General features: G+C 44.3%; 1 pseudogene; it reads right to left on the reverse strand.

The window, feature by feature from the left end:
- Nucleotides 1-10826, reverse strand: part of LOC109882994 (V-type proton ATPase subunit S1-like) — a 32136-nt pseudogene extending 21310 nt beyond the window's left edge.
- Nucleotides 10827-20021: the final 9195 nt, after the last annotated feature.

The raw sequence follows: 20021 nt of genomic DNA on the forward strand, positions 1-20021 counted from the left end.
TAACTGGTATAGTCCCGGCCCTAACACGTAACTGGTATAGTCCCGGCCCTAACACGTAACTGGTATAGTCCCGGCCCTAACACGTAACTGGTATAGTCCCGGCCCTAACACGCAACTGGTATAGTCCCGGCCCTAACAAGTAACTGGTATAGTCACGGCCCTAACACGTAACTGAACTGGTATAGTCCCGGCCCTAACACGTAACTGGTATAGTATCGGCCCTAACAAGTAACTGGTATAGTCCCGGCCCTAACACGTAACTGGTATAGTCCCGGCCCTAACAAGTAACTGGTATAGTATCGGCCCTAACACGTAACTGGTATAGTCCCGGCCCTAACACGTAACTGGTATAGTCCCGGCCCTAACACGTAACTGGTATAGTCCCGGCCCTAACATGTAACTGGTATAGTCCCGGCCCTAACACGTAACTGAACTGGTATAGTCCATGCCCTAACACGTAACTGAACTGGTATAGTCCCGGCCCTAACACGTAACTGGTATAGTCCCGGCCCTAACACGTAACTGGTATAGTCCCGGCCATTACACGTAACTGGTATAGTCCCGGCCCTAACACGTAACTGGTATAGTCCCGGCCCTAACACGTAACTGGTATAGTCCCGGCCCTAACACGTAACTGGTATAGTCCCGGCCTTAACACGTAACTGGTATAGTCCCGGCCCTAACACGTAACTGGTATAGTCCCGGGCCTAACACGCAACTGGTATAGTCCCGGGCCTAACACGCAACTGGTATAGTCCCGGCCCTAACACGTAACTGGTATAGTCCCGGCCCTAACACGTAACTGGTATAGTCCCGGCCCTAACACGTAAACACACTTACCCGTGAGGGTCTCACTGCAGTGTAGACGGCAGTGTAGGGGACAGACTGGCTCTTCATAATGTTCATCACCTGTCCAATCACCTCATCTACACACACACAAAGTTAGTCTTCAGCAATCTGGATCATGCTTTTAGAAGGAACACAGTGAATGAGGGGTGATGTTTGTCCCAGCAGAGCCACCGTAAAGTAGAACTATAGACCAATATAGAACACTCACCATTCCCGCTGAGAACCTCCTTCACGGACATCAGATCGGCCCTGTTAGAAACCACACCCACAATCAGATAGACCACACCCATGTAAAGACAAACCACCCCCACAACCAGACAGACCACACCCATATTCAGAAGAGAAAAAAATAAGACAAAAACATTTTCCCTTCATTCATTTATCATGGCCGCCATTACAACTAAAACCGTCAGGGAGAATCTAAAATCCCCCAAATGTCATGGCATTGGGCTCCCATTGATTTAGTTATGTTATAGTCACTCATATACAGTGGGGCAAAAAAGTGTTTAGTCAGCCACCAATTGTGTAAGTTCTCCCACTTAAAAAGATGAGGCCTGTAATTTTCATCATAGGTACACTTCAACTATGACAGACAAAATGAGAAGAAAAAAAACATCCAGAAAATCACATTGAAGGATTTTAATGAATTTATTTGCAAATTATGGTGGAAAATAAGTATTTGGTCACCTACAAACAAGCAAGATTTCTGCTACCTAGCTAGCCTTTTCACTTCGGTTACACCAGCCTCATCTCGGGAGTCGATAGGCTTTAAGTCATAAACAGCGCAATACTTGACGCACAACAAAGAGCTGCTGGCAAAACGCACTAAAGTGCTGTTTGATTGAATGTTTACGGGCCTGCTGCTGCCTACCACCGCTCAGTCAGACTGCTCTGTCGAGCAACGATACGCACCGCATCGATTATATGCAATGCAGGACACGCTAGAAAAAAAACTAGTAATATCATCAACCATGTGTAGTGAACTAGTGATTATGATTGATTGATAGTTTTTTATAAAGAGAAGTTTAATGCTAGCTAGCAACTTACCTTGGCTTACTGCATTCGCGTAACAGGCAGTCTCCTTGTGTAGTGCAACGAGAGGCAGGTTGTTATAGCGTTGGACTAGTTAACAGTAAGGTTGCAAATATTGTATCCCCCGAGCTGACAGGGTGAAAATCTGTCGTTCTGCCCCTGAACAAGGCAGTTAACCCACAGTTCCTAGGCCGTCATTGAAAATAAGAATGTGTTCTTAACTTGCCAAGTTAAATAAAAGGTGCAATAAAAGGTGCAATAAAAGGTGCAATAAAAGGTGCAATAAAAGGTGCAATAAAAGGTGCAATAAAAGGTGCAATAAAAGGTGCAATAAAAGGTGCAATAAAAGGTGCAATAAAAGGTGCAATAAAAGGTGCAATAAAAGGTGCAATAAAAGGTGCAATAAAAGGTGCAATAAAAGGTGCAATAAAAGGTGTAAAAAATGTATATAAAAAATAAATAAAACCTTCTTTTTTTTTATCAGCCAAATCGGTGTCCAAAAATACCGATTTTCGATTATTATGAAAACTTGAAATTGGTCCCAATTAATCGGCCAATCCGATTAATCGGTCGACCTCTAGTCAGTAAGCATTTCACTGTTAGTCTACACCACCTCCTATTTCACTTTAGCTTAATTGCCCACTCATATTGTACATAATTACAGGTTATAAAGGATGGCCTTTAAAAATAAACTACTGTCTTTGTGGCTGAAAGGATGGCCTTTAAAACATCAAACTACTGTCTTTGTGGCTGAAAGGATGGCCTTTAAAACATCAAACTACTGTCTTTGTGGCTGAAAGGATGGCCTTTAAAACATCAAACTACTGTCTTTGTGGCTGAAAGGATGGCCTTTAAAACATCAAACTACCTCGCCACCGCTGCTGAAAACAATAGTTGGGGAACCACTAAACTATATAAAAGTGAGCAGTGAGATAAACAGAATCAGAACTGTACCCGGTGCTGTAGGGTAGTCTGAAGACCAGCAGGGCGGGGGAAGAAGCATTGAGTCGTAGCTGGCTGAGCATCTCTGGGTCCATGTAGAGAGGAGAGGTGTCTAATTGGTCCTGGAGTTGACCAATCACAGCATTGGATGCTTGCCAGGCCACGGTAGGCAGGACCAACGGGGAAGGGCTGGAGAGGAGCGCCCCCTCGAGGTTAGGGAAGGCACTGTCCTGCTTGTTGCCAAATGCCCCTCCGTACATGGTGAAGTCCTCAATACTCATCTAGAGGGAGGAGACAAACAGTAAGATAACTAATATACAGGTTACTATGGTAGGATTGTGTGGTGTGTCGTATACGGGTTACTAAGGTAGGATTGTGTGGTGTGTCGTATACGGGTTACTAAGGTAGGATTGTGTGGTGTGTCGTATACGGGTTACTAAGGTAGGATTGTGTGGTGTGTCGTATATGGGTTACTAAGGTAGGATTGTGTGGTGTGTCGTATATGGGTTACTAAGGTAGGATTGTGTGGTGTGTCGTATATGGGTTACTAAGGTAGGATTGTGTGGTGTGTCGTATATGGGTTACTAAGGTAGGATTGTGTGGTGTGTCGTATACGGGTTACTAAGGTAGGATTGTGTGGTGTGTCGTATACGGGTTACTAAGGTAGGATTGTGTGGTGTGTCGTATACGGGTTACTAAGATAGGATTGTGTGGTGTGTATTACCTTGTCCTGCAGGAAGAGCAGTACGTTGCGCGGGGCGGACCCCAGGGCGGTCTCCAGGTATGAGCTCAGCTGAGTGACACCCACTATGTGACCAGCAGCAGGAACAACCTGGGACGGCAGACCAGACCTGACATCGTTCAGGAGGGACCAAACGTTACCAAACAGAGTGCAACAGGGACTTCAACTGAAAAGACTAAGAGGACATGTCTTGACCAGCAAACCGATGCTGAATTTCCAAATAGAATACAACTTTGTCAATTGGTTAGAATGGAAACTTGGCTTCTGCCTTCCCCAACACCCCCAGATACACAATTGGTCACAGTAAAAAGCAGCCCTATTGGTTTGGGTTACACACAATCAAGGGTAGTTTGTGTCTTGGCTACTCGGCCCGTCAATGGGATGCTGGTCCAAACTCCTCTTAATCTCCCCTCAAATGAACTTATCCAACAAGAACATATGTAGAATTTCCGTAAGGAAGCGTCTCTGTTATAGCCTGAACCAGTATCTGGGCAGAGAGGAGACAATGAATGACCAGTTCTCTGCTCAGTTAGCTACAGCTCTGCAAGCTTGTCAAAATACTGTGCCCTCAGAAAAAAACAATACCCCCTTCACATATTCCACATTCTGTTGTTACAGCGGGAATTCAAAATGGATTAAATAAATACACATGTTCACCCATCTACACACAATAACCCATAATGACAATGTGAAAACATGGTTTTAACATTTTTAGCAAATTTATTGAAAATGAAATAGAGAACTATCTAATTTACATAAGTATTCACACCCCTCAATACATGTTAGAATCAGCTATTAGGGCAGTGTCTTTCTGGGTATGTCTAAGAGCTTTCCACACCATTCTTTTTTAAATTCTTCAAAACTGTTGTTGATCATTGCTAGACAGCCATTTTAAAGCCATATACCTTCAAGCCGATTAAAGTCTAAACTAACTAGGCAACATTCATGTCTTCTAGGTCAGCAACTTCACTGTATATTGGGCCTTGTGTTTTGTGGTTATTGTCCTGCTGAAAAGTGAATTCATCTCCCAGTGTCTGTTGGAAAGCAGACAACCAGATTTTCCTCTAGGATTTTTCCTGGTTAAGGGCTTGTAAGTAAGCATTTCACAGTAAGGTCTACACCTGTTGTATTCAGCTAATGTGCTTAACTCCCTAGCAGGGGTTGTAACGAAATTATAATTCCAATCATTTCATTCGGGAACAGAACCACTATTTCTATCAATTTTGTTCCACTGTTCCTAGCAGCAAAATAAAGTTCAGAACCAGTTCAAATCCACCCCAAAATTACAGGTTTATATTGTTCATTTATGTTCCTGTTTTAACCTGTGAAATCATTTATTTTGTACATTTAGCTCATTAAATGACTTCACCAATCTGTGCGGATAGAGCCTGCTAGTTGTTTACATGCGTTATGGACAAACAAGTGAAGCCTAGGGTGCAAAATGCAACTGAAATTTTGCCGGTGAGTGGAGAGAGCGAGAGGGTTGAGGTGGAGGCTTGAAGCGCTGGGCATCTTGTTATGACCGGCATTATATTAATTAGGTCCACAGAAATTATACCTAGGAGCGGCTTCTATGGAGGAACATCGAAAGTCCTTTGAGTTAACTTGCTAACAAGCTTGTGTGTGCAGAGCAGCACCAGAATGAAAAACACATCTTACCTTTTTGCAGTTAATAAATCCAACGTGCAACATGATAACTAGGCTTATAGTATCCTTAACTAGCTCTGAAAAAGTTCATCCATTCTTCTCCAGCTAATAAAAAAATCGCCCCATCTTCTGAATGAAGCTGCTAAGGTCGGCACAGTAGCCTATGCTAAGGTCGGCACAGTAGCCTATGCTAAGGTCGGCACAGTAGCCTATGCTAAGGTCGGCACAGTAGCCTATGCTAAGGTCGGCACAGTAGCCTATGCTAAGGTCGGCACAGTAGCCTATGCTAAGGTCGGCACAGTAGCCTATGCTAAGGTCGGCACAGTAGCCTATGCTAAGGTCGGCACAGTAGCCTATGCTAAGGTCGGCACAGTAGCCTATGCTAAGGTCGGCACAGTAGCCTATGCTAAGGTCGGCACAGTAGCCTATGCTAAGGTCGGCACAGTAGCCTATGCTAAGGTCGGCACAGTAGCCTATGCTAAGGTCGGCACAGTAGCCTATGCTAAGGTCGGCACAGTAGCCTATGCTAAGGTCGGCACAGTAGCCTATGCTAAGGTCGGCACAGTAGCCTATGCTAAGGTCGGCACAGTAGCCTATGCTAAGGTCGGCACAGTAGCCTATGCTAAGGTCGGCACAGTAGCCTATGCTAAGGTCGGCACAGTAGCCTATGCTAAGGTCGGCACAGTAGCCTATGCTAAGGTCGGCACAGTAGCCTATGCTAAGGTCGGCACAGTAGCCTATGCTAAGGTCGGCACAGTAGCCTATGCTAAGGTCGGCACAGTAGCCTATGCTAAGGTCGGCACAGTAGCCTATGCTAAGGTCGGCACAGTAGCCTATGCTAAGGTCGGCACAGTAGCCTATGCTAAGGTCGGCACAGTAGCCTATGCTAAGGTCGGCACAGTAGCCTATGCTAAGGTCGGCACAGTAGCCTATGCTAAGGTCGGCACAGTAGCCTATGCTAAGGTCGGCACAGTAGCCTATGCTAAGGTCGGCACAGTAGCCTATGCTAAGGTCGGCACAGTAGCCTATGCTAAGGTCGGCACAGTAGCCTATGCTAAGGTCGGCACAGTAGCCTATGCTAAGGTCGGCACAGTAGCCTATGCTAAGGTCGGCACAGTAGCCTATGCTAAGGTCGGCACAGTAGCCTATGCTAAGGTCGGCACAGTAGCCTATGCTAAGGTCGGCACAGTAGCCTATGCTAAGGTCGGCACAGTAGCCTATGCTAAGGTCGGCACAGTAGCCTATGCTAAGGTCGGCACAGTAGCCTATGCTAAGGTCGGCACAGTAGCCTATGCTAAGGTCGGCACAGTAGCCTATGCTAAGGTCGGCACAGTAGCCTATGCTAAGGTCGGCACAGTAGCCTATGCTAAGGTCGGCACAGTAGCCTATGCTAAGGTCGGCACAGTAGCCTATGCTAAGGTCGGCACAGTAGCCTATGCTAAGGTCGGCACAGTAGCCTATGCTAAGGTCGGCACAGTAGCCTATGCTAAGGTCAGCACAGTAGCCTATGCTAAGGTCAGCACAGTAGCCTATGCTAAGGTCAGCACAGTAGCCTGGGTTCCCTGAACCGGTGCCAACCACCTGCTCCCTCGTCCGATGACAAGCAGAGCCAGAATTTGATGGAGCCACCACCACCACCATGAATCAAGATGGCGTAGAGCAGTGAGGTTTGATTGATTGTTTTGTCCCGTACGTTGTATACATCGTTTTTCTTTGTACATATTATTTTTTAAATGTCATTTTCCATCTACGGACTGAACACTCTCCTGCAACCCGCCTCACCCAATATGGTCTGCTATTTTTACACTTTTGAACCAGAACCCCCTTCTGAAGCTAGCCAGCTAACTAGCTACTAGCTAGTAGTTAGCCTGGAGCTAGCCTTGAACTAGGCCCATCTGCCGGCTAGCTGAAGAGATTCCATCAAGCAATCCCTGGTCTGGACCCTTTGTTGCCGACATGGAGCTCCGCCGATCCATCACAACTGGTCTGCCGACCGTCCGAGGGGGTTTCAACAGACACTTGTTGCGACGTCCCCGAGGCCTATCTGCTAGCCCCGGCCTGCTAGCCCCGGCATGCTAGCCCCGGCATGCTAGCCCCGGCATGCTAGCTGTCTGAATCGCCTCCAGCACGCCTAGCTACTCACTGGGCCCTATGATCACTCGGCTACGCATGCCTCTCCCTAATGTCAATATGTCTTGTCTATTGCTATTTTGGTTAGTAATTTTTGTCTTATTTCACTGTAGAGCCTCCAGCCCTGCTCAATATGCCTTAGCTAGCCCTTATGTTCCCCCCCCCACACATGCAGTGATCGAGCTTGGCTTAAATGATGCCTCTAGAGACAAAAAAAATCTCTCATCGTAACTCAATGCCTAGGCTTACCTCGACTGTACTCACATCCTACCATACCCTTGTATGTACATTATGCCCTGAATCTATTCTATCCCGCCCAGAAATCTGCTCCTTTTACTTTCTGTTCCGAACGCACTAGACGACCAGTTCTTATAGCCTTTAGCCCTCATCCAACTCCTCCTCTGGTGATGTAGAGGTTAACCCAGGCCCTGCAGCCCCCATGCATCACTCCCATTCCCAAGGCCCTGCAGCCCCCATGCATCACTCCCATTCCCCAGGGACTCTCATTTGTTTACTTCTGTAACAGTAAAAGCCTTGGTTTCATGCATGTTAATGTCAGAAGCCTCCTCCCTAAGTTTGCTTTATTCAGTGCTTTAGCACACTCCACCAACCCAGATGTCCTTGCCATGTCTGAATCCTGGCTTAGGAAAACCACAAAAATTCCTGAAATTTCCATCCCAAACGATCACATTTTTCGACAAGATAGAACTGCCAAAGGGGGCGGAGTTGCAATCTTGGGGCGGCAGCGTAGCCTAGTGGTTATAGCGTTGGACTAGTAACCGGAAGGTTGCAAATTCAAATCCCCGAGTTGACAAGGTACAAATCTGTCGCTCTGCCCCTGAGGCAGTTAACCCACTGTTCATAGGCCATCATTGAAAATAAGAATTGGTTCTTAACTGACTTGCCTGGTTAAATAAAGGTTACAATATATATATATAAAATAATAAATCGCCTGCAGAGTTCTGTCAAACTACCCAGGTCTGTACCCAAACAGTTCGAGCTTCCACTTTTAAAAATCCTACTTTCCAGAAACCGCTTGTTAAAGACCCCCCTCGGCCCCCAGTTGTGCCCTGGACACCATATGTGAATTGATCACCCCCCATCGATCTTCAGAGTTCGTACTGTTAGGTGACCTAAACAGGGACATGCTTAACATCCCGCCGTCCTACAATCTAAGCTAGATGCCCTCAATCTCAAAAATCTCACAAATCTTCAAGGAACCTAACCCGAGGATTAATCCTACTCCTCCGCCAGGGCGTCCAGTGTGCTCCTCTGAATAACCCGAGGATTAATCCTACTCCTCCGCCAGGGCGTCCAGTGTGCTCCTCCGCCAGGGCGTCCAGTGTGCTCCTCTCAATAACCCGAGGATTAATCCTACTCCTCTGCCAGGGCGTCCAGTGTGCTCCTCTGAATAACCCGAGGATTAATCCTACTCCTCCGCCAGGGCGTCCAGTGTGCTCCTCTGAATAACCCGAGGATTAATCCTACTCCTCCGCCAGGGCGTCCAGTCTGCTCCTCTGAATAACCCGAGGATTAATCCTACTCCTCTGCCAGGGCGTCCAGTCTGCTCCTCTGCCAGGGCGTCCAGTCTGCTCCCCTGAATAACCCGAGGATTAATCCTACTCCTCTGCCAGGGCGTCCAGTGTGCTCCTCTGCCAGGGCGTCCAGTGTGCTCCTCTGAATAACCCGAGGATTAATCCAACTCCTCTGCCAGGGCGTCCACTGTGCTCCTCTGAATAACCCGAGGATTAATCCTACTCCTCCGCCAGGGCGTCCACTGTGCTCCTCTGAATAACCCGAGGATTAATCCTACTCCTCCGCCAGGGCGTCCACTGTGCTCCTCTGAATAACCCGAGGATTAATCCTACTCCTCCGCCAGGGCGTCCAGTCTGCTCCTCTGCCAGGGCGTCCAGTGTGCTCCTCTGAATAACCCGAGGATGAATCCAACTCCTCTGCCAGGGCGTCCACTGTGCTCCTCTGCCAGGGCGTCCAGTGTGCTCCTCTGAATAACCCGAGGATTAATCCTACTCCTCTGCCAGGGCGTCCAGTCTGCTCCTCTGAATAACCCGAAGATTAATCCAACTCCTCTGCCAGGGCGGCCAGTCTGCTCCTCTGAATAACCCGAGGATTAATCCTACTCCTCTGCCAGGGCGTCCAGTCTGCTCCTCTGAATAACCCGAGGATTAATTATACTCCTCTGCCAGGGCGTCCAGTCTGCTCCTCTGAATAACCCGAGGATTAATCCTACTCCTCTGCCAGGGCGTCCAGTGTGCTCCTCTGAATAACCTGAGGATTAATCCTACTCCTCCGCCAGGGCGTCCAGTCTGCTCCTCTGAATAACCCGAGGATTAATCCTACTCCTCTGCCAGGGCGTCCAGTGTGCTCCTCTGAATAACCCGAGGATTAATCCTACTCCTCTGCCAGGGCGTCCAGTGTGCTCCTCTGAATAACCCGAGGATTAATCCAACTCCTCTGCCAGGGCGTACAGTGTGCTCCTCTGCCAGGGCGTCCAGTGTGCTCCTCTGCCAGGGCGTCCAGTGTGCTCCTCTGCCAGGGCGTCCAGTCTGCTCCCCTGAATAACCCGAGGATTAATCCTACTCCTCTGCCAGGGCGTCCAGTGTGCTCCTCTGCCAGGGTGTCCAGTGTGCTCCTCCGCCAGGGCGTCCAATGTGCTCCTCTGAATAACCTGAGGATTAATCCTACTCCTCCGCCAGGGCGTCCAGTGTGCTCCTCCGCCAGGGCGTCCAGTGTGCTCCTCCGCCAGGGCGTCCAATGTGCTCCTCTGAATAACCCGAGAGCGAAACGCTGGGAATTTACTGACTCTCAGAGGGAACTCTGTCACTCCAGATTGGATTGATGAACACACTTCAAATATTATTTACAGTTAGCCCATGTAAACAGATCAGGTGGCTAACCAGGTAAACGTCCTGCTAGCTCGATGAGGACATGACCTAAACTACCTACATTTCATATGGCCAACATAATAGTACATTTCTTACTGGCTAGTGGCTTCACATATGAAATTGTCACGAGATATATATATATATATATATATATATTTATTTATTTTTGTCCCGATATAACGTAGGTATCGAGCAAGCAAACACGTTAGGACAATATGAATATCCCCACTATGAGTATGAATGACAAGAGGTCAACCACCTTGCACGGCTAGAAACGCAACCCCATAATATCAGAGACCAAAACCAACCACACACACCGCCCTTACCCTTCACTCGTCCACAGCATCAGCGGCACCTGTTCGTCACATTTCCCGGAGGAAAAGGTGCACAACACGGCTAGAAATATCGCCACACAGCCCCGACCAGACATCCTCCTCTGCTCAGCCGCCATCTTCCTCCGGAGTAGAAAGATGTTCTACTGTGGTACTACAGTGAATGACGATGTGCCCGTCGCCCGCAGATCACCGGACCCAACCCGGTGTCTCATTGGACGCGTTTGAGTGGTAGCCGAGTGTAGACGGAAGTCAACGAGTGAAGTCGGGGAGGTAAATATGCACGGACACCAACTCGATTTGACAATTCATGCTATTTCTAGGAAACGTGTCGGTAGATGGGTTTCCATTCCAATTGGCGACAGATTTTAATGGGAATATTCTAGAATCGGCATAAAGAAACGATGCGCATTTCTTCATCAGTGGTATTTTTATTTATTTAACGAGGCAAGTCAGTTAAGAACAATTCATATTTTCAATGATGGTCTAGGAATAGTGGGTTAACTGCCTTGTTCAGGGGCAGAACGATAGATTTTTACCGTGTCAGCTCAGGGATTTGATATTCAAACGTTCAAAATTCACAGGAAATAAAACGAATATTCGAAACTCTTTGGACACAGAACAGCCAGCTGGGGATGGTGATATAACTGAGTAGAACAGTCCTTCTAGTCCAACACTCTAACCACGAGGCTATGTTGCCACGTAAATTTCCACCAAATGGACTTGTAGCAGATACAAATCAGTGCGTGATACAAATACTGCACACAAAATGTCATTTTTCGCTTAAATTTGGACCAAATAAAACTCTAAAATGCAATATGTTTGCTTTGCATTTTCAACTCTACCGATAGTTTTGTCACAAAAACGGCTGTGTTTAATAATGCGTCTACTCTGGTCTTGGCAACCTGCGCTCTAGTCAACAGTTTACAGATACAGTGAAGCTAGTCTATCTGCAGGTCTATCTACAGGATGAGATTATTATGGATAAGAGCGAGAATATTTTTATTTGTCAAACGGCTGTCAAGCATCGATCATCATGTCACCAGAATAAGTCCCTCGATATGTATTGGAAAGCAGCATCAGGCTCATCACCGTGCACTTTCACCACCCTATGAAGTTAATCATCATTTATTTCATCTGTAGCCAAACAAACTGCATGGATTATATAGTCGTAGTGGGATGACCGCACAACATATCATCACGTGACTCCAAATGTTCTCCGATATGATCGTAACTATTCAATATTTGCGAATAAAAACGTTTCCACCACAATTTTTTTTTCCAGCATCCAGTTTTTATGAGAGTAAAGTCACTGTCAAAAAAAATAATAATCAGGACAGCTGTATGGAGCCACATAGCTGCCAAAAGGTTGAATGTAGGTATCTTTGGGATAGTATAAAATGCCATACATAAATTGTTAGGAGGATCGTAAGAAAAGCCATGCGTTAAACATGAAATGTAATAGTTAAATTAGATCTGTAAACCTACAAAATCCTGTTACGACTATGAATGAACATTTACACGTTCAATTCTTACTTTATCACTCCCTTCAATCTTTTACAGATCTTTTTTATATGTACAAACTGTCAGGAATGTGGCATCTGCAAAGGACATGAACCAAACATTGCTAGTCGAAGTTGTCTAGTCAATAAAGCAACTCTTGCTTTGCAGCTTCCGGTTTCATTTCTAAAAAAGTCTAGTTTGTTTTAGACCTGCATTCAATAACAACGTTATACCAGTAGATGGCGTAGTAAAGGCTTGGACCTTCAGCTAATGACTTGTGTGAGAATGATGCTATAAAGACACAGAAGAGCCTTGTCTAGAATAACCGTCTGAGCTACAAATTAGGAAGTAAATATGATTTAATCTAGGCCTATTCCACTATCTAAATATGTCATGCTGTTGTGTGTTATTTAATGGACATTTAATTGCTTAAATTGTATAGGGGCTAATGTTGTGATCATGTAACCTAATGAATCACACTTGTCCCAGTATTTGGGAGCATGGACTGTAGTCCTTATATTAGGCCTTTTGACTGTTGTATTTGTGAATTCCACCCTGTGTGGAGGCTTGTTAAAGCCATTTGCGTGGCTTAACCCCATCACACAGAGGATATATCCATATCAATAAATGAGACAAAACAAAATATTGATTAAGTCTTGGCTATGACCTGTCCTGAGCTAAATTGCCAAGGGGTCCCAAATGGTCAAGACTATCTACAGCCTATTCTTATTGCCAGATCTGTTTTCCCTATCAGCCACTGCATGTACTTCTTGTTGTTTCAAATGTATTTAGAGGCCTGTGAACTACAGTCTCTTTTTAAGGGGAGACCTATAATAAAAACAGTTATAAAACACAAATATAATTCAAAAATTATTCCGCAAGACACCAGTACGCGAAATTATAGCCTAAATTGCAACAAGTTGAAAGCCAATTTTTTTATTTGGATAGGCCTAAATTAAATATTGAATTATTAAAGGGATAGGCCTAAATTAAATATTGAATTATTAAAGGGATAGACCTAAATTAAATATAGAATTATTAAAGGGATAGGCCTAAATTAAATATTGAATTATTAAAGGGATAGACCTAAATTAAATATTGAATTATTAAAGGGATAGGCCTAAATTAAATATTGAATTATTAAAGGGATAGACCTAAATTAAATATTGAATTATTGAAGGGATAGGCATAAATTAAATATTGAATTATTAAAGGGATAGGCCTAAATTAAATATTGAATTATTAAAGGGATAGACCTAAATTAAATATTGAATTATTGAAGGGATAGGCATAAATTAAATATTGAATTATTAAAGGGATAGGCTAAAGAATTTTGGAAAATGTAGATAAGTGTCACGCCCTGGTCTTAGTATTTTGTGTTTTCTATATTTATTTGGTCAGGCCAGGGTGTGACATGGGTTTATTTTGTGTTGTGTTCATGTATGGTTTTTTTTCGTAGGTTTTGGGATTGTGGCTTAGTGGGGTGTTCTAGCAAAGTCTATGGTTGCTTGAGGCGGTTCTCAATCAGAGGCAGGTGATTCTCGTTGTCTCTGATTGGGAACCATATTTAGGCAGCCATATTCTTTGAGTGTTTCGTGGGTGATTGTTCCTGTCTTTGTGTTAGTTGTCACCAGGTAGGATGTATAGGTGTTCACGGTCCGTTTGTTGTTTTTGTATTGTTCATTTTTCTTCGTCATTAAACATGTATCGATTTAACCACGCTGCATTTCGGTCCGACTCTCTTTCACCCGAAGAAAACCGTAACAATAAGTTTGAAATTACAAATGTATTTTAATGAACAAATGGATATTCTGTTCTCTTTGGTTTAGTTCCTATTGCAACTGAATGGATGACTGAACTGAATGAAGGATGAATTAAATTATAAAATATGTTGGAATGATGAGTTGCACACATTATGCATGATCTGCACTTTATTTGGCTCGAAGGCACAGGCCTACATAAGGGTATAAGGACTGTATGGCTGCATGTCTTCAGAAGGGCATCTTCTGAGGCTGAGGGGGGCTTTTCTGAAGGAGCATGGTGCTGTGGTGCTGCATGGAGACCACAAGCTCTTCAACTGGGCAGCAGCTGGATGGAGGGAGGGAATAGCCTATCGGAAAATACCTAAGACCACTGCAACAGAGTTATTGTAAAGTGTGGGAATACGTTTATGCCAGACTTAGCCTACGTTTAACCTCTCCCTTATTAATTTGAATGTCCATATGTTCATGACCTGATTCCTATAAATCATGTACAATGATTTTACTTTCATATTAACCCCTCTTACAGAATATGCTTTGGCTTGTGAGTGATGAAATACAGCACCAGTCAACCGTTTGGAAACACCTTCTCATTCAAGGGGTTTTCTTTATTTTTACTATTTTCTACGTTGTATCATTATGGTGAAGACATCAAAAATATGAAATAGCGCATATGGAATCATGTAGTTTACCAAAAAAGTGATAAACAAATCGAAATATATTTTATATTTGAGATTCTCCAAAGTAGCCACCATTTGCCTTGATGACAGCTTTGCACACTTTTGGCATTCTCTCAACCAGCTTCACCTGGAATGCTTTTCCAATAGTCTTGAAGGAGTTCCCACATATGCTGAGAACTTGTTGGCTGCTTTCCCTTCACTCTTCGGCCCAACTCATCCCAAACCATCTCAATTGGGTTGAGGTCGGGTGATTGTGGAGGCCAGGTCATCTGGGAGACACTCAAGTTTTTAATACTAGATCTCTTGACACATTGATGAAAATAATCATGGCCTCTAAACCTTCAAGCTGCATACTGGACCCTATTCCAACTAAACTACTGAAAGAGCTGCTTCCTGTGCTTGGCCCTCCTGTGTTGAACATAATAAATGGCTCTCTATCCACCGGATGTGTACCAAACTCACTAAAAGTGGCAGTAATAAAGCCTCTCTTGAAAAAGCCAAACCTTGACCCAGAAAATATAAAAAACTATCGGCCTATATCGAATCTCCCATTCCTCTCAAAACTTTTAGAAAAGGCTGTTGCGCAGCAACTCACTGCCTTCCTGAAGACAAACAATGTATACGAAATGCTTCAGTCTGGTTTAAGACCCCATCATAGCACTGAGACTGCACTTGCAAATTACATATTAATGGCGTCAGACCTAGGCTCTGCATCTGTCCTCGTGCTCCTAGACCTTAGTGCTGCTTTTGATACCATCGATCACCACATTCTTTTGGAGAGATTGGAAACCCAAATTGGTCTACACGGACAAGTTCTGGCCTGGTTTAGATCTTATCTGTCGGAAAGATATCAGTTTGTCTCTGTAGATGTCCTCTGACAAATCAACTTAAAATTCCGGTGAACAGGCAGTGGCTCGGGTGGTTGTTGTCCTTGATGATCTTTTTGGCCTTCTTGTGACATCGGGTGGTGTAGGTGTACTGGAGAGCAGGTAGTTTGTCCCCAGTGATGCGCTATGCAGACCTCAATAACCCTCTGGAGAGCCCTGCGGTTGATGGCGGTGCAGTTGCCGTACCAGGCGGTGATACAGCCCGACAGGATGCTCTCAATTGTGCACCTGTAAAAGTTAGAGGGTTTACGGTGACAAGTCACATTTTTTCAGCCTCCTGAGGTTGCTGGTTAAGTGCGCCTTGAATTCTATTTAAATCCCAGACAGTGCCACCAGCAAAGCACCTCCACACCATCACCATCACACCTCCTCCTCCATGCTTCACGGTGGGAAATACACATGTGGAGAACATCCGTTCACCCACACAGTGTCACCACACGTCTCACAAAGACATGGCGGTTGGAACCAAAAATCCCCAATTTGGACTATAGACCAAAAGACAGATCTCCACCGGTCTAATGTCCATTGCTCGTGTTTCTTGGCCCAAGCAAGTCTCTTCTTCTTATTGGTGTCCTTTAGTAGTGGTGTTGTTGTAGCAATATGACCATGAAGGCCTGATTCACACAGTCTCCTCTGAACAGTTGATGTTGAGATGTGTCTGTTACTTGAACTCTGTGAAGCATTTTTTGGGCTGCAATTTCTGAGGCTGGTAACTCTAATGAGCTTATCCTCTGCAGCAGAGGTAACTCTAATGAGCTTATCCTCTGCAGCAGAGGTAACTCTGGGTCTTCCATTCCTGTGGCAGTCCTCATGAGAGCCAGTTTCATCATAGCGCTTGATGGTTTTTGCGACTGCACTTGAAGAAACTTTCCAAGTTCTTGACATTTTCCTGGATTGACTGATCTTCATGTCTTAAAGTAATGATGGACTGTCATTTCTCTTTGCTTATTTGAGCTGTTCTTGCCATAATATGGACTTGGTATTTTACCAAATAGGGCTATCTTCTGTATATACCCCCTACCTTATCACAACACAACTGATTGGCTCAAACGCATTAAGAAGGAAATAATTTCCACAAAATAACTTTTAACAAGGCACAGCTGTTAATTGAAATGCATTCCAGGTGACTACTTCATGAAGCTGGTTGAGAGAATGCCAAGAATGTGCAAAGCTGTCATCAAGGCAAAGGGCGGCTATTTGAAGAATCTCCAATATAAAATATATTTGGATTTGTTTAACACTTTTTTGGTTACAACATGATTCCATATGTGTTATTTCATAGATTTGATGTCTTCACTATTATTCTACAATGTAGAAAATAGTCCAAATAAAGAAAAACCCTTGAACGAGTAGGTGTTCTAAACCCTTGATGAGTAGGTGTTCTAAAACCCTTGATGAGTAGGTGTTCTAAAACCCTTGATGAGTAGGTGTTCTAAAACCCTTGATGAGTAGGTGTTCTAAACCCTTGATGAGTAGGTGTTCTAAACCCTTGATGAGTAGGTGTTCTAAAACCCTTGAACGACTAGGTGTTCTAAACCTTGTGACCGGTAGTGTAACTGCTTATTAGTACATAAAAACATAGTTAATGAGAGACTGTATTGCTTGACCAGGTGAAGGCCCATCTTTTGGGGTTTTGACTAGATAAGGGGCTTGTTTGAGTGATAAGGAGAAACCGGCTGCAGTGACAGTGGAGGAGTGAAGTTAGAGGAGGTGACAGCTGAAAGTCAGACACTTTTTCAACAGCTGGGCTCAGTGCAACATGGCAAAAATATATATTTATTTGTAATGTGGAAATAAACCTGTCTCCAACCCCCATATCACACACTCACATACTGTACCATATATATGTGTGTACTACAGGCGGCCAGCTGGAGGACGGCTCATAGTAATGGCTGGAACGGAATCAATGGAATGGTATCGAGCACAAACACATTTCCTTGTGTGTGATACCATCCCATTTACTACATTCCAGACATTATTACGAGCCATCTCCTCCCCTCACATTGTACAATCAATTGGTGCGAGAGCCTCAAATGTCTCATTCATTTGTACATATCAACTGTATACATAACTCCACAAAGTTGGTTCCTGTTTCAGTCACGTCTTCGGTCACTTTTGAGAGGGCCAATCAAAAACACCCTAATGATTGGTTGACAATAGAGCCTTCCACAATGCAGTTGATGGCTGCAAGTATGTAGCTGTTGAGGAGCAACTGCAGAAAATGACAGTTGCCATGGTAGTTGTAAAGTTCATGCAGTCTTCATGTAAGCACAAATCGGACAGTTTTTATCCCCGTAATGCGTCACACTTTCAAAGGCAAAAGTGATCCGCTCGAACGAGCCCATTGTGTCTGATCGCAAGCTGATGGTTCTTTCAAGACAACTGGGAACTCTGAAAAGGTTGAATCATGACGTCAGTGATCTTCAGGTCGGCACTATAGAAAGATACCTGACTTTATGATTTGAAATTCAGAGTTGGATGATCGTTTAAAATTATTTTTTCCAGTCTGAGCATTTTCTTTCTTCCGAGTTCCCAGTTGTTTTGAACGCACTGAAGTCTGAGATTTCCCAGTTCCCAGGTGTCTTGAACTCACTGAAGTCTGAGATTTCCCAGTTCCCAGGTGTTTTGAAAGAGGCAAGTGAATGGGCGCGTTTTAACAAATCAGTTTTGTCAAGTTGATATTCACAGCCTTTCAAAGTGTGTTGCATTGTGGGGATAAAAATAGCCAGACTTCCACCTACAGTTTTGACTGCAGCCGACTGCCAGTCTCGCCAGTTGCTCTTCGTCATAGAGAATGATAGAGGCCTCTCCTCGATAGCAAATTTCAATTTACAAAAAAAAAAAAGACATTTTCGTCTTTTGAGCTTCTAGTCATGAAATCTATGCAGCCTACTCAATCACTTTTTATAGCTACTGTTTACAGGCCTCCTGGGCCATATACAGCGTTTCTCACCGAGTTCCCTGAATTCCTATCGGACCTTGTAGTCATAGCAGATAATATTCTAATCTTTGGTGACTTTAATATTCACATGGAAAAGTCCACAGACCCACTCCAAAAGGCTTTCGGAGCCATCATCGACTCAGTGGGTTTTGTCCAACATGTCTCTGGACCCACTCACTGTCACAGTCATACGCTGGACCTAGTTTTGTCCCATGGAATAAATGTGGTGGATCTTAATGTTTTTCCTCATAATCCTGGACTATCGGACCACCATTTTATTACGTTTGCAATTGCAACAAATAATCTGCTCAGACCCCAACCAAGGAACATCAAAAGTCGTGCTATAAATTCACAGACAACACAAAGATTCCTTGATGCCCTTCCAGACTCCCTCTGCCTACCCAAGGACGCCAGAGGACAAAAATCAGTTAACCACCTAACTGAGGATCTCAATCTAACCTTGCGCAATACCCTAGATGCAGTTGCACCCCTAAAAACTAAAAAAATGTCTCATAAGAAACTAGCTCCCTGGTACACAGAAAATACCCGAGCTCTGAAGCAAGCTTCCAGAAAATTGGAACGGAAATGGCGCCACACCAAACTGGAAGTCTTCCGACTAGCTTGGAAGGACGGTACCGTGCAGTACCGTAGAGCCCTTACTGCTGCTCGATCATCCTATTTTTCTAACTTAATTGAGGAAAATAAGAACAATCCGAAATTCCTTTTTAATACTGTCGCAAAGCTAACTAAAAAGCAGCATTCCCCAAGAGAGGATGACTTTCACTTTAGCAGTGATAAATTCATGAACTTCTTTGAGGAAAAGATTATGATTATTAGAAAGCAAATTACGGACTCCTCTTTAAACCTGCGTATTCCTCCAAACCTCAGTTGTCCTGAGTCTGCACAACTCTGCCAGGACCTAGGATCAAGAGAGACGCTCAAGTGTTTTAGTACTATATCTCTTGACACAATGATGAAAATAATCATGGCCTCTAAACCTTCAAGCTGCATACTGGACCCTATTCCAACTAAACTACTGAAAGAGCTGCTTCCTGTGCTTGGCCCTCCTATGTTGAACATAATAAACGGCTCTCTATCCACTGGATGTGTACCAAACTCACTAAAAGTGGCAGTAATAAAGCCTCTCTTGAAAATGCCAAACCTTGACCCAGAAAATATAAAAAACTATCGGCCTATATCGAATCTTCCATTCCTCTCAAAAATTTTAGAGAAGGCTGTTGCGCAGCAACTCACTGCCTTCCTGAAGACAAACAATGTATACGAAATGCTTCAGTCTGGTTTTAGACCCCATCATAGCACTGAGACGGCACTTGTGAAGGTGGTAAATGACATTTTAATGGCATCGGACCGAGGCTCTGCATCTGTCCTCGTGCTCCTAGACCTTAGTGCTGCTTTTGATACCATCGATCACCACATTCTTTTGGAGAGATTGGAAACCCAAATTGGTCTACACGGACATGTTCTGGCCTGGTTTAGATCTTATCTGTCGGAAAGATATCAGTTTGTCTCTGTGAATGGTTTGTCCTCTGACAAATCAACTGTAAATTTCGGTGTTCCTCAAGGTTCCGTTTTAGGACCACTATTGTTTTCACTATATATTTTACCTCTTGGGGATGTTATTCGAAAACATAATGTAAACTTTCACTGCTATG

Source organism: Oncorhynchus kisutch, linkage group LG17, assembly GCF_002021735.2.
Source record: "Oncorhynchus kisutch isolate 150728-3 linkage group LG17, Okis_V2, whole genome shotgun sequence".
NCBI lineage: Eukaryota > Metazoa > Chordata > Actinopteri > Salmoniformes > Salmonidae > Oncorhynchus > Oncorhynchus kisutch.